Raw genomic sequence first — 16,142 nt, forward strand, 5'->3', positions numbered from 1 at the left:
ACACCCACCCTCTCCCATCCCGCCAGTCCTTATCATTGTGTTCCCAGCATCCCTGATGCTTGGCTCGCTGATGTCACAGGGGAAGAAGTGAGTCACACTGCCTTTGTGTGTGTGTACGTGTGTATGTTTGTGTGCAAGTGTGTTTATATTGTGTGTGTGTGTGTGTTTGTGTGTGTGATATTGAAGGAACACATGTTTACCTAAACTAAACACAACCAAACCACTTTCCGAGTGAAGAGACAGTGTGCATGTGTTAGTGTACGTGCGTCAGAGTTTCCGCTAGAAAAAAATGGTGCCGGTCAAAGTGACCGGCAGAGGTTTCTTTTTCCGGACATTTTGATCAAATATCCTATTATCGCTTCTTAATTAGTCAAATTGAGGAAAACTGGAGACAGGCTATGTAGCTTAAATAATGACATAATCAGGCTGTATAGAATGCAACGTGTTCATTAGCCTAACTTAAACATGCCTAACAAGATCTAGCCAGTATCTATGTTTTCATGGACAGCAAGAGTCCGCTTCGTTCGTTGTTTTGAAAAGGCTACGTTTGTTGCCACGTTATCTCCAGTGGTGACTGTTTAACTTGCACAGATGCGCACACACAAGAATGAGCGCTCACACCACTACCCCCTAAGCTATGCCTCTTTATTTGATAACAATAAATTAAGAAATGTTGCTTATTCTGGGAAAGTTTCTTTTTCTTTCGACCCGCGGTTCAATGATACAGTTTAATTGTGCCGGAAATTATCAGCGAACAAGCAATCTCCTCGGCGAGGAGGCCCTAACCCTGCAGATTATAGACAGAGAAAGCATAGGTCTACTGTATGCTTTGGGTAAAGAACACAGTTGCATGTCCAGTGTAGCTACAGAGAGAATGACAGTGTCTTGGAGCGGCCGCACCCCCGCAACTCCACTTCCAACGTCACTGATTCCGACAGATAGGCCTACGCCCGACACTTCTGCTTTTTATCTGGGGGTGGTGGAGTTGACCGGACAGGCTTCAGACGTTACCAATTTATCATCATCCATTGCGTCTGGCCTCTGAAAAAACTTTTAAGGCTAGTCTGCCTGGGCATGGCCATGTTTGAACCGCCTCACTCATTTGTTCGTTGTTTAACATGGACATTATAAGCGCGCTTCATATTTGAAATGCAGCATAGGCTATGCGTGTTGTTTATTAGCCTACTTTTCAAACGGTAGAGCCCGTTCATTTAAAAACATAGACAGAGGACGTATAATATAGGCTTACATATTAAGGCTTATTCTCAAATTCAGATTGCGTTAGGGGACGGGATTATTAGCCAATTTCAATCGGACAATTTGACCGGAGAGATTTAATTTTGTCGGACATTTCATTTTTTTTCCGGCCAATGTCCGGTACCGGACAACGGAAACCCTGGTGTGCGTGTGTGTTTGTGTGTGTTTTACTAACTCCATTTAAATAGACTATGGCTAATCCACAAACTCTGTCATTGATTGTGCCACATTTATAGAACAATATTAACAATGATATGCATAATATTAAAGTTCCCTCTAGCAGTTTATAAATGGTCAGTAGTGGGAACCGAATGACTCCGGAATCTTCTCTAGCCTTGTCGTTGTTGCCTTCATTATTTCATTTAAAAAGTTTCTTATATCAGAAAGGAGATATCAATGATCAACAATGACAAGATAGCTGGAAATGCCCCCATGCATAGTGGAGATTGAGGAGCCATATCATCCTTGCATGTAACATGCTGTTGCATTTTGACATTGTAAACGTTCGGAAGAATGAAAATCAGTTTGAAGTAGACTAAAGCCAGGCCTAGGCTAGTAAAGCTAGGCCTACTTATATTTATTGGCTACATTTTGGTGCCCCCAACGCCCCTTGGTGCTCTACGCACAGTGCGTGATGGGTGTGGTAGCGGCGGCATTCTGCACAATGTGCTTCCTCCATCTCCACCCATTACTCTCGATGGTAGCCATCGATGGCTTGTCTCGATGGTAGCCATGGTAGATGGTAGAGATGGCTATCTCACGTCACTCAATACAGGGCAAACCATATATAAGAATAAACAGCAGACCTTAGCGGAACCGACTATATGAAACATTCTTCTGTAGCCTACAGTAAGCCGTTCACGAGTTTTGAAATTGCAACAAATTTCTACAACTTTGAGCTGAAATTCTAATGTTATAGCCCAAAATAATTAACTTGGTTTCAATAATCAAAAGTTGATCATGACATACACAGATCAACTGTGCTTTGGATAGATATTTACACCATCACGCTTCAGGTGACATGAATGTAACACTCATGAGACACACAGTATTTTTCCTTGACATAGCCTATAGGCTGACATAAGTATAAACACATCATACTTTCGCAGATATGGGTAGCCTATACTGTCTTGAAAACGATATAGCCTAGCATAATAACCCTTACAATGAAAGCTTAGTAAAATTACACTGAAAATAGCCTAGGCCTCAAAGGACTAATTTATATGGTTAAAAAGGATCATAGCTTAGTCTAGGGTGCAATTGTTTAGGTTTGAATATTGTTTGATGATTGTTTGATTATTAAATGATCACATAAGTTCATAGTAGTTTGTATTAGCTAAGCACTACCCTAGTTCAACTTAAAAAGAGCACTGATCAAATGATCAAATGCTACAGGAGAGGAAGGGCAGAGAGAGAAGGCAGTGTGACATTTAGTAATCTGTAATCTGCTTTTAGAATTCCATGGTATTCTGCAACTTTCACATCCAGTCAGCGATGGCTCAAGAGAGGATTATTGTGCAAGTCTAGTCAGTGTTCTCTTAGTCAGGTTTCACCTCACTTAACTGAGTAACACCTTACAAAAAATAACTATAGAAAGTAGTTTGTATTATATATTATTATAAGCATGACCACATCCCAGAATCAGATATAGGTAGCCTATACTGAAAACTATATAACCTAGTATAACAGATGGCCCTTACAATGAGCTTACTGTAATAGTAAAATTACACTGAAAATAGCCTAGGCCTCAAAGGGTAGCTACAATTCATTGAAGCCCTTTTAAAATGTGATGAAATTTTACCTACAACCCTGGGGGCTAAGCCCCCCTTTCAATCCTAGTGGCGTCCCTGTTTTACGGTGCTATTCTTTACTGTCCAGAATACTGTATATCTACAGTATAGCAAACCTACACAAGGACAAAACATCTTGTGGTGATAATTTTATAATAATTTTACAGACTTACATTATGCACCTGAAAAAACATTTTGCCCCGCACATGCACACTGACCTTAACTGACTGGTCGAAGCTCTTGGGGGGCGCTGTCTTGTTGCAGCAGTGTGAGCACCACCAGTCAAGTGAACCTTGAAATGGCGGGACAAGATTTTTGTCCTGAAAAATAATTAGGGTTTTGGGTTAAATAAGAAGGCCACCCAGTAGACACTCGGGGTCCTTAGGAATGCATCCCTGCTGTTTTCTTATTTGTATGGTGTTTTAAACATGCATGGAACACCCCGGGCCTCAGATGAGATTATGTACTGACCCGGTGGGATTCATAACAGTCAGTGTATATTTTGTTAAAAGCCTTGCACATTTAGTCATTTTCTATTTAGAGATTATGCATGCATGAACACGTGTTCATGAATATATGATGTGTTGTAGGCTTTTGTCCTGGGATTTGGTCTATGTGTGGGCCTCGCTTACTTTGTGTGTGTGTGTGTGTGTGTGTGTGTGTGTGTGTGTTATGTGTATGTGTGGGAGAAGAGAAGTTGTATCACGTTTGGTGTGGGAATGCACATGCATGTACAACCATAGTGTGAGAGATGTATGAGTGTGTGTGTGTAGGGGAAAGAGAAAAAAGAAGGGGGGCGATGAAGAGACCAAACAAGAGACATAAAGAGAGAGAGGGAGGGAGAGAGAGGGATGGAGATAGAGGGATGGAGATAGAGGGATGGAGAGAGAGGGATGGAGAGAGAGGGATGGAGATAGAGGGATGGAGAGAGAGGGATGGAGATAGAGGGATGGAGAGAGAGGGATGGAGAGAGAGGGATGGAGAGAGAGGGATGGGAGAGAGAGGGATGGAGAGAGAGGGAGGGAGATAGAGGGATGGAGAGAGGGATGGAGAGAGAGGGATGGAGATAGAGGGATGGAGAGAGAGGGATGGAGATAGAGGGAGGGAGAGAGAGGGATGGAGAGAGAGGGATGGAGATAGAGGGAGGAGAGAGAGGGATGGAGAGAGAGGGATGGAGATAGAGGGGGGAGAGGGATGGAGATAGAGGGATGGAGAGAGAGGGATGGAGATAGAGGGAGGGAGAGAGAGGGATGGACAGAGAGAGGGATGGAGATAGGGGAGGGAGAGAGGGATGGAGAGAGAGGGAGGGAGAGAGAGGGATGGAGAGAGGGATGGAGATAGAGGGATGGGAGAGAGAGGGAGGGAGAGAGGGAGGGAGAGAGAGGGAGGGAGATAGAGGGATGGAGATAGAGGGAGGGAGAGAGAGGGATGGAGAGAGAGGGATGGAGATAGAGGGAGGGAGAGAGAGGGGGATGGAGAGAGGGATGGAGATAGAGGGATGGAGAGAGGAAGGGAGAGGAGGGATGGAGAGAGAGGGAGGAGAGAGAGGGATGGAGAGAGAGGGGGGAGGGAGAGAGAGGGATGGAGAGAGAGGGATGGAGATAGAGGGAGGGAGAGAGAGGGATGGAGATAGAGGGATGGAGATAGAGGGAGGGAGAGAGAGGGATGGAGAGAGAGGGAGAGAAAGAGAAAGAGAGAGGAAGCTCATCAGTAGTTCTTTGTCAGAACTGCACTTGAGAGTACGTTGAGAGGGATGTCTTCCTTTGAAGAACCAGGCGGTGGTGAGGGGTTGAGGTGGTGGGGTGGGATTTGGAGGGTGGGTGGCTGTGATGAGGGGAGTGGATTTGGAACATTAAACTGTTGTGATGGCAGCAGGGGAATATCAAAGGAGGAAGAGATTGAGAATAGACAGGGGAAGCGAACAACTGAAATATTTCAGTATCACAGTAAAATAATACATGGGGGGGCAGCCTGTACTAAGAAGAAAGGGGAGAAGAGAAGAGAGGAAAGGAGGAGTGGAGAGGAAAGGAGAGGTCTTGACAACACTATATAGCAAGAAATCATTTTCAGATTCAGATCTGAACAAGATTTATGTTATTGGCATGACTGTACAATATAACTACCAAGGCACTCGTCATGTGAAAACAATAATAACATACTGTATACTGTATGCAAACATAATGTGTTTAATATGTAATTATAAGGAAAAGCATCTTGATTATGATATCATTCTCAATTTGTCCATGTCTGTTCAAATCAGTTTTCTTATGCCATCGTGACCCTTTCACATCCTTAGCCCTTATTTCCCCATGTCCCAGGCCTTCTTGATTAAGACAGGCCTGTCCACCACTGTCCTCCCAGCGGGCTTGGTCCATAGTATGTAGCATTGATGTGTGTTGGCTTGGGGAGAGGCAGAACAGGGATGAGGGGACTCATCACCATCATGTCTGGATTGATGTGTTGCCTAACCCTATTTAATTGAAAATCTTCCTCTCGATGCATCTTGAAAAAATCTTGATGCCATTTCGCCTCTTTCTGACTCTTGACCAATTCACACCAAAGATATGTGACGAGACGAAACTGTTGCAAAGAGGAGTTTCAAAATGATTAGATCAGATTAGAGTTTTGTTCAGAGAGGCAAAGAAAGAACAGCAGAACTGCACAACATCAGTCAAAGGTTTACTTTAACTGACTGACTGTTGACTAGTTAGCTTAGATGATAGCCTTTGCTGGCTAACTAGAAAGAAAGTGAGTTGTTACACTGGTATTGCCTAACCCTATTTCATTAGAAATCTTCCACAGGACTGATAACTTTGTTCCCCATTTTTTCTTTCTTCTTCTTTCTTGTTCCATTATTGCGTTGATCTACGTATGTTAACTAACTAGTATTCATAGTTACATAAGCCTGGGATTGTAACACTTTATTGCGAACCTTCAACACAATTGACTAATCAAAGTTCTCCATAACAGTGTCACAATGCATGGTTGCATGGTGTCCCCACTGCTTTAAAAGGAGAAAATGTGTGCGATCAGCCTCACTCTGCTTTGAAGAAGCCTTTGACAACACTGTAAGGTAAACTAAAACTATATTAGTTGTATTCGTATTCATATATGCACAGCATACATAGTCTAGGAAACTGAATGGCTGGAAGTTATTTCCGTTCCATTTATCTGCTCACTGCATGGTCATTAGTTAACATTTTACAAACAATGTACTCCATTCCCTTGTGAAAATGTCGTTTAAGATCATTACAATTCATTGTTAAAGCAAAATGTCTACATGGATGACAATTGCTTTCTGTGCCGTAAACATATTGTTTCTTTCTCAAAGAAATGATGTCAGCAATACTTTTCATTAGGTTCCTCAAATGTATGACACAGACATACATATCTAAATCTATGTCTGGTAGAAAAAGAGATTGGAGCAGCAAAAACAATGTTTTCTTTTTTTCAGGGTCACAAGGAAATGAGAATGGCATTTTCGGTCCTTTGGCAGTCATGGAGGAGTTTGGGAGTCATGTCAGTGACATTGGCAATGGTGTTTGGGGTTATGTCAGAATCAGAGCCGATGGAGATTCGAAGCCCTGCTGAGGTAAGCTATTGGTCGTGCAAGCTAACAAATGCTAACAGAGCAGGGGCATCACTCTCTAAGAAGCTCTTGAAGACCCAACTTTTCATTTAATTTATTAAATATAAAATTAAATAATGTATAAACATATTTTAGATGTAGGCTTATTTACTATGAACAAACCATTCATAACTGTTTGTACAAATGCTTTACTGATAAGAATTAATGTAGGAACAATGCCAACATTATCCCGTACTTAATAAATACTTGTGTGTAGATATTATAAAGGGTTCCCATATACCCAACACACATAGCATGCCTTTACCATGCATTTAATTTACCACATAACATGCCTTTACCTTGCATTTAGTTTACCACATACCCAATACACATAGCATGCCTTCATGCATTTAGTTTACCACATACCCAACACACAACATGCATTTACCTTGAATTTAGTTTACCACATACCCAACACACATAGCATGCCTTCATGCATTTAGTTTACCACATACCCAACACACATAGCATGTCTTCATGCATTTAGTTTACCACATACCCAACACACATAGCATGCCTTCATGCATTTAGTTTACCACATATCCAACACACATAGCATGCCTTCATGCATTTAGTTTCTTCCCCTGCCACTATCTCCTTTGATTACACTCTGACTGGTACCCTGTAGTTTGTAAAAGTAATATTTATTCACCTTTGCTGTGTAGCGTTTATGTTTGCCCTCATTGTAAATCGCTTTGGATAAAAGTCTCAACTTAATAGGAAAAAGGTAAATGAAATTTGTAGGTTTCCCTTAAAGGAAAGACAACATTTTGGGAAATTGTTCACCATCTCCCCCAGAGTTTTGCATATTCTGCTTGGACCCTGATGATTGCTTATTGCTATCGTTCATACTCCTATCATAAATGTTGATACCTGTATGGCTACATATATAAATGTTGATACCTGTATGACTACAGTACAAAACATATTCTTCCCTGATCCTAAATTTCATATACACACATATTTTTAAAACCTTTGTAAATAGATGCCAAGTGCAGTTATACAATGAGCCATGATATGATGGAATTATTTACCGTAATTTATGAATACAATTTGACTCCACGCATGTATGTGCATTCTGTTTATTGTCTCACTGTGTCTTTATTTCTTTTCTATTTTGAACAAGCTCTTACTTGGAGAATGGGTGAATGATCTTAAATCTCACGTGGTCATAAACTCTACAGAAGGTGCAACAATCAGAGGTCTATATCAAACTATCGTCGGAGCATCGAAGAAAAAGTGGGTTCCTTTGATAGGGTTCGTAAACCCCACAAACAAAGACAGTCCCACCTTCGTGTTTGGCATCCAATGGGAAGACATAGGGGCGGGTATGTAGTTTGGTCATAATTTGCCTTATGGTTTTCACAGAGTTTTATAAAATAGCCAGAATATCTGCAACTCAATCTGACCATCCATCTGTCTACCTCTCAGCTTCATGTACAGGGTTTGTTGGTCAGTATTTTCACACTGATAGAGGTGAGGAACTCAGGACCAACTGGCTTTTACGTCGTAGCAGTAACAGAAAGGACGACTGGCAAGCCACTCTGTAAGACTTTTATGTTTCTTTGTTAATTATTACCGTGTGGTCAGTAAAACAAGTACTCTGCCTAGATGTATCTATTTTCTTGTTATGTTTTGTATTTCGCAGGGTTGGAGTAAATATCTTCAAAAGAGTCTCAACTAGACAGACAGCATATAATTGAGAGGTCATTCTCTGACATGGCGGGGATATCAAAGAAGTCGATCAATACCTTTGTATCAATCACTATGATCTGTTGCTTTAATTCGGCAATAAACATTTTCAGATGTATGACTAAAGTTTTGTTTCTGTCTTTACTTACAACAGTCTTGTTTGTCTAACTTTTTTCTGCCTTGTTACTCTAGTGCTTACAGGGGCTATGTGCACTTTTCTGTTTGAATGTTGATTCAACAATGAACAATAACCTTGAAATGACAACAGAATGTAAAGAAATACGTCTTTTAACTTGGTTCTCACTCCTCATTCCTTGTCACTTCTAATATGATTTTTTTAGATAAATTAGATGTTCTTCAAGATGTTAGACTGCAAACAATTTCCAACAAAGAATAGAAATAATGGTATAGAATGTTCTTTCAGTGTTCGAATGTTTCGGGGGCGGTGGTAGTGTAGTGGTTAAGGGCTAGTGTTGGCTAGTGTGGGCTTGGCTAGTGTGCAGTAGCCTGAAAGTTGTCGGTTCAATTCCCGGCTTCCACCGTTGTGCCCTTGAGCAAGGCACTTAACCCCAAGTTGCTCTGGGGACAATGTGATTCCTAGTGATACAGCTGACATATGTAAGTCACTTTGGTCAAGAAATGTCTGCTAAATGTAATGTAATGTAATGTTTCAATGGCAACAGGGGCCGACTCTTGGCATGGCCAGGGGTGGGCTGAGCCACCCAAATATAGTGTCTTGCCCACCCAAACAAAGTCAACATTTAATGGCCAGAGCTTACTAGAGAAAAGTGACGTACAATTGAACCATTTTACTAAGTTGGGCATCTGTGCTACCCTGGAAATCCAGAGTTCTCGCGAGAGCACAATGGAATTGTCTCTGCAAGACACTCTGGCAATGAGCAATGATGCACGTTACTTCTACTCCAACATTCCGGGGAACCAGCTAAACTGATGAAGACAGCACTGCAACGTTGGAGGACAGTATACATTGATCGTAGTGTTATCCGATTGCGTCGAAGTCCGAAATCATTCAGAGTAAAGATGGTCTAGTGTTATCCAATTGCGTGTAGTGAGATTTTTAAATGCATGCTTGTTGTCGAGTTGGGCCATTACATTGTTCGTGGCCATTTAGTAATTAGCGATGGCCAGTTAGCCTGCCACATAAACACAGCTTAAAAGGGCAAACACATCAGGCGGTCAGGACCAAAAAGAGGCTGAACACAAGAAAAGACAGGAGAAAATGGAGCCCTTATGACCAATAGCATCTTACTAGACTCCCCCTACATTTGCAGTTTTTGTATTTTACACAAATGGAGCATAGTGTTAGTTCAGCCAGGCCACAGTCTGGCCAAGCTTCCCTCTGCCCAGCTGATTGCTCAGCTGATCATCTTCTACTCTTTAACTGGTGGAGATCATTCAGAGCGCCTTATATAAGCAGCCTTAGCCTACCTTCTGCCTGCCGCTTCTCTGCAAGTCCTTTTTGCAACCCACCTCCACCCCAACTCCTCCTCATACTTCTGACTTCAATGTTTGTCAATGATGTCTGGTCTGTTCTGTACCCTATGGGGGGTTTATCTTGCTGCTCTCCCTGCCTTAGGCTTTCCATGTTTGCCCATGGAAGGACAGGGGGCTCCCAGAACAGAGCATACCGCCAAATGTAATATTATGCAAATGGTAAAAAAAGCTATTTCTTTGACAAAGTGGTCCTGACTGAACTGTCGTAAAATACCACCTCATGGTAGGCACCCTTCCCCCTGTACACGGTATATGTGGATTTATTTACAAACCAGCAAAGATAATCTCTGAAGAGCCATGTCGACTGAGAACACACACACACACACACACACACACACACACACACACACACACACACACACACACATACATCCTTAGAGCCCTCTCTCTCTGTCTGAACCTAAAAGATTGGGAGTGACACACACACACACATCCTCAGAGCCCTCTCTGTCTGAATGGGAGTGAGAGAGGGAAAGGGAGCAGTGAAATGGAGAGGTAGCAGGTGTTTGTGCTCACCCCTGGCCTCTCCCCTGCTGGGCTCTGCCTGTGTGGATTCCCCTGCATAAAAGAGCAGCTGCCTCTGCACTCCGCTTCATCATCGGCTTCTACCCCCTCCTCTCTCTGCCCTGTCTGACCTGTCCTGGACTCCCCCACTCTCGCCATGTCGGGGCAGTTTGGGGTGGGTGAGGTCAGCCAGGAAGGAGCCTGGAGGTGATGGTGCCAGGCCCCAACTCTCCACCCAACCACCCACACACACACACACACACACACACACACACATTGATAGGTTGTCATACAAACAAGCCTTGAGTTGGTGGTGCCATCTGATTGGTTGCAGAGGCATTTTTTTTTCACTGTATCGGTTGAAATACACACCAGGCAAATGAAGGGTAGCTGCATTAAGGCTTTATGACACATTCATAAGCATTGGATAACACATGGAAGAAGCTTCATTCATTTATTCATTTATGAAAGCATAATATGTTATAACAGAGTCAAATGTATTGATATAAAATTAAATGGGATGGGAAGTAGCAAGTGCTATTACACCACTCATAACCTAGCCATGATATGATACATTCCTTACATTGCTACCCCTACTCCATCAAAGATCTTCAATTGTCTTCAGTCAAGTCTCAGAGTCTCAGTGGCTTTGACAAACCTCTGAGGTCTTACTGTTTTACCTTTTCTTTGATCAAGTAGGAAATGCCTGAGTAAGTTTTGTCTCTGATCTCAGTGTGACACAAACCCAACGACTATCGCTCAGCCCGATCAAGGCGAGATGAAATCAGCTCCGAAATCGGCACTCCAGTAAATCACAGACCTGACATGTGTGCGCCATTAATCGGCACTCCAGTGAATCACAGACCTGATGTGTGTGAGCCGTTAATCTTCCTCTCACTCTGAGCCGTTGCTCTGCCAGCCTCTTGTCCGTCTGCCTCATGTTCTCAATTGCCATCCTGGGCACAGGAGCGGCCATTTGAAGTCGGATGGAGGGGGGGGGAGTGTTCACAGGCCGCTCTGAAACCTTAAATCAAAGCAAGAAGGTATTGTGAGCAGCGCCATTCATGGTGTGCTAATTGTGTGTTACTACTGTATATGTCCATGTCTTCTCTTCTTTTCTTTTCTTTTCTTTTCTTTTCTTTTCTTTTTTCCTTTTCTTTTTTCCTTTTCTTTGTTTTTTTTTGTCTTGTGTGGTTCTCCTCATGCGTCCTCCATTCTCTCCAGCTTTCCTTTTTAAGCCATTTTGAGTTGTATTCTTCACTTCTCTCCCTCTCTCTCTCTCTCTCTCTCTCTCTCTCTCTCTATCTCTTTGTTTTTGTCCTTCATTAGTCTCTCTGCTCTGTCTTTCTCTCACTCCTCCTGTCTGACTTTGCTCTCTCCATCACTCACTTAATGAATCACATCCTCTCAGCACGAGCCCGGTCCCTTTTTGTGGGCAGAGGGATTGCTCAGTACAACGCGCGCGCGCGCACACACACACACACACACACACACACACACACACACAGACACACGTATACACACATGCGCGGGCACGTGCACACACACACACACACACACACACGAGTGGGCACATGCACACAGACACACAGTCACACACACACACATGTTTTTTTTTGAGTGTCCATTCTCAGTGGGATGACAGCATATTTCCCCTGCCTTTTGCCACATGGTGACTACATGACTACTGCTGTAGCTGAAGGAACACCTGCTGAGCGAACACCTGGAGGAGGATAGACTTTCACTCTATCCTTCTTCCTCACTCTCCATCTCTCACACTCTTCTCTTTTTTTCCTTCTCCCTACCTCCCTCTCTCTTCTCCTCTCTCTTTCTCCCTTTCCTCCCCTTCTGATTCTGACACCTACACACATTCACATGACATGACAGAGCAATCATCTGCTGACAGGGTAGCAATAAACTGCCTGCGCTAACTGTAAGCGCAAAGCAAACTTCCTCTCCTCGCATGAGAATTCTTTCGCGGCCAACACCTGCTGCAGGACAAAGAAGCAGGTGTGTTGAATGCCTCTGAGTCTGTCTGTCTGTGTGTGTGTGTGTGTGTGTGTGTGTGTGTGTGTGTTCGTGTATGTGCGTGTGTGTGTGTGTGTGTTTGTGTGTGTGCCTCAGTGTGTGTGTAGGTGAGAGTAAACGAGAGAGGGGGTGGTTCTCTCATCTTTGCGTGTGAATGGTGTGTGCTTATTTATACCTCACAGACTTATGCAGTCAAGTCAAGTGCAGCCCATACTGTTGAGTGCAGCCGATAGGAGCAGCGTTTTTATAAGGTGTTTGCAAAGAGTTGTGTAACACACACCTAAGACACTGAGGAATGCACTCACTAGACACTTGATAGGTATATGATTATACTGATGCCTTGAGATGTGCATGGGTGCTGGCTTCAAATGAGGGGGCCTCTGAAAAGAAATTCTAGCCAAATTCCTTGAAGATAGACTGATAGGTAGATATATAGATAGATAGATAGATAGATACTTTATTGATCCCCAAGGGGAAATTCAACAAGGCATACAAGACTGTGTAGAAGAAGACTGGCAGGCCTTCATACTGTACTTCTCTTTAATATGTGCAGTACCTCCTTCTTTGGTGAGGCATGGGAAAGCAAAACATTGATTCAATGTCACTGGTTCAAGGCTGATATGTGTGATGTGAATTATTGCAGAACACCTGCATGGAGAAGACGTGAAATGTATATCAGTATCAGACAGTCGCCAGGCTCGCCCGGCTCGGTCTGGCAGGAGGCACCTCTTGGCACGCAGCGCGCCCGCCCGTGTTGTGAGGTGCGCCACTCGCATTGAGAGCCGAGGGGGGCTGAATAGGGGCCCCATCTGCACCGCTGTCTGCTGATGCCTGTCTTGGCCGCTTGTTCCCCAACAATGAGGACATGAGGCCTGCGTGGCTTTTGTAGCCAAGGCGTCAGGCTTGGACAAAGGAGCGATGAAGGGAACGAGGGAGAGGAGAGGAGAGGAAAGGAGAGGTGGTGGTGGTGGAGGCTAGTGCGACGTAGGCACTTAAGCACACAGCCTGCACACACACACACACACACACACACACACACACACACACACACACACACACACACACACACACACACACACACACACACACACACACAAAAACACACAAACACACACGCACGCACACACACAGGCGTTAGACAAAGGATCTGTGGAGGGAGTGGGGTGAGGGAGAGAGAGGAGAAGGGGAGGCTGGGAGAGGAGGTGGAGGCTCTGAGCTAGCATGGAGCACACACAGAAGCACACACTCTGTACGCAGGGTGCTCAGATAAGGGCCCCCTTCACTAGCAGATTAGCACGGCGGGGTGTGAGCGGTGTCAACAATGCTAATTAGCCAGCGCTGTATGTATAGCGCACACACATGCACAGACACACACACAGATACACATACACAATTGCACATACAGACAGCCCCCCCCTCCAGAAACACACACACACATACACATGTACAAGTACTCACATGCAGGCACAATCACGCAAATTTACACCCCCCCATCACACAAAGTCATACATACAGGAATTAGACAGTCTTGGTAGTGGCGAAAGAGGCTAATTGCATAAACACAGATACACAAACATTCTTCAGCAACAAGGCCATGGATCATACTTTGCATTTACTTGCTCAACAACTCACTGTCAAAGCCAAACACAAAGAAGTACCTCTTTCTCACATGCATTCTGTTTAAGACAGTGTTTTTGCAAGACTGAACAAGCAACGTGTATTATCTTTGCTATGAGCATGAGTGTGTGTGTGTCAGAGTTTCCGCTAGAAAAAAATGGTGCCGGTCGAGGTTTCGTTTTCCGGACATTTTGATGATATGCCGGTCAAATATCCTATTATCGCTTCTTAATTAGTCAAATTGAGAAAAAAACTGGAGACAGGCTGTGTAGCTTAATAAAATACATAATCAGGCTGTATAGAATGCAACATGTTCATTAGCCTAACTTAAACATGCCTAACAAGATCTAGCCAGTATCTTTTCATGGACAAGAGTCCGCTTTGTTCGTTGTTTTAAAAAGGCTATGTTGTTTGTTGCTGCTACCCACGTTATCTCCAGTGGTGACTGTTTAACTTACACAGATGAGCACACACAAGAATGAGCGCTCACACCACTACCCCCTAATGCTATGCCTCTTTATTTGATAACAATAAATTAAGAAATGTCTCCAATTCTGGGAAATGTTTAGTTTCTTTTTCTTTCGGCCGCGGTTCAATGATACCGTTTAAGTGCCAGGAATTATCCGCGGACCAGCAATCTCCTCGTCGAGGAGGCCTTGCAGATCATAGACGGAGAACGCACAGGCCTTTGGGTAAAGAACACTTTGCATGTCCAGAGTAGGCTACACGGAGAATGATAGTGGAGCGGCCGCACCTCCCGCAACTCCACTTCCAATGTCACTGATTCTGAAAGATACGCCCGACACTTCTGCTTTTTATCTGGCCGTGGTGGAGTTGACCGGACATCTGAGGCGTCAGACGTTACCAATTTATCATCATCCATCGCGTCTGGCTTCTGAAAAAACTTTTAAGGCTAGTCTGCCTGGGCCTGTGTTTGAACCGCCTCACTCATTTGTTCATTGTGTAACATGGACGTTTTAAGCGTGCACTTCCTATTTGAAATGCAGCATAGGCTATGCGCGTTGTTTAATAGCTTAATTTTCAAATGGTAGAGCCTGTTCATTTAAAAACATAGACAGAGGACGTATAATATATGCTTACATATTAAGGCTTATCCTCAAATTCAGATTGCATTAGGGGACGGGATTATTAGCCAATTTCAATCGGACAATTTGACCGGAGAGATTTAATTTTGTCGGACATTTCATTTTTTTTCCGGCCAATGTCCGGTAATTACCGGACAACGGAAACCCTGGTGTGTGTGCGTGTGTGTGTGTGTGTGTGTGTGTGAATGTGTGTGTGTGTGTGTGTTTCTCTGAATCAAAACGAAACAAGGTGAGGGGCAGGAAAAAGGTGAGAACGTGAGTGTTACGTCAGCATGTCTATGTGTGTGTGTGTGTGTGTGTGTGTGTGTGTGTATGTGTGGGAGATGACACATTGCCACTTTTCCTGTACATCATCATTATGGCACCTTTTTCCCACTGCAAGCAGGCCAAACATGTCAAAATACAAAGGCAAATATGCCTCTACTCCTCTCTGCTGTGTATGTGTGTATGTGTGTATGTGTGTGTGTGTGTGTGTGTGTGTGTGTGTGTGCAGGGATTAAAGTGGAGGGGAATGGGAAGGAACGCAGTTCCGCCACCTCAGATAAATGAATAATAAATATATTCTTTCATACCAACGATACAGTGTGTTGATATTGTTAAAATAAATGGTGAGTTAATTTTTCGTGTGTACAGAGGTGACCAAAAAGCTAGCAATTCTTGTCCAAAATGTATTGTTACACCACAATACTCAAAATGTTGTCCAACGGTAAGTCATTTTTTCCCGCTGCACCGACACTGGATTTCAGGGTTCCCCCACCTGCCAAATCCCACTTTAACCACTGTGTGTGTGTGTGTGTGTGTGTGTGTGTGGCAGCATTAGAGAACTGCATAGATCTCACGTTCCGACTGGAGGCTCAGGCTTCTTTCCTCTCTCTCTCCCTCCATCCTTTCTCCCTCTCCTTCCTCTCCCTCTTTTCTCCCTCTCTCCTTCCTCTCCCTCTTTTCTCCCTCTCCTTCCTCTCTCTCTTTTCTCCCTCTCTCCTTCCTCTTCTCTCTCCCTTTCCT

At 43.7% G+C, this 16,142-nt stretch overlaps 1 long non-coding RNA gene across 1 annotated transcript; it reads left to right on the forward strand.

Moving 5' to 3' along the window:
- Nucleotide 1: 1 nt before the first annotated feature.
- Nucleotides 2–7,911, forward strand: LOC125299556. Its single transcript, XR_007194394.1, has 4 exons — nt 2–87; nt 6,018–6,120; nt 6,502–6,639; nt 7,802–7,911. It is a non-coding gene; the product is annotated as an uncharacterized LOC125299556 (long non-coding RNA).
- Nucleotides 7,912–16,142: the final 8,231 nt, after the last annotated feature.

The sequence above is a fragment of the Alosa alosa genome, chromosome 8 (assembly GCF_017589495.1).
Source record: "Alosa alosa isolate M-15738 ecotype Scorff River chromosome 8, AALO_Geno_1.1, whole genome shotgun sequence".
Classification (NCBI taxonomy): domain Eukaryota; kingdom Metazoa; phylum Chordata; class Actinopteri; order Clupeiformes; family Clupeidae; genus Alosa; species Alosa alosa.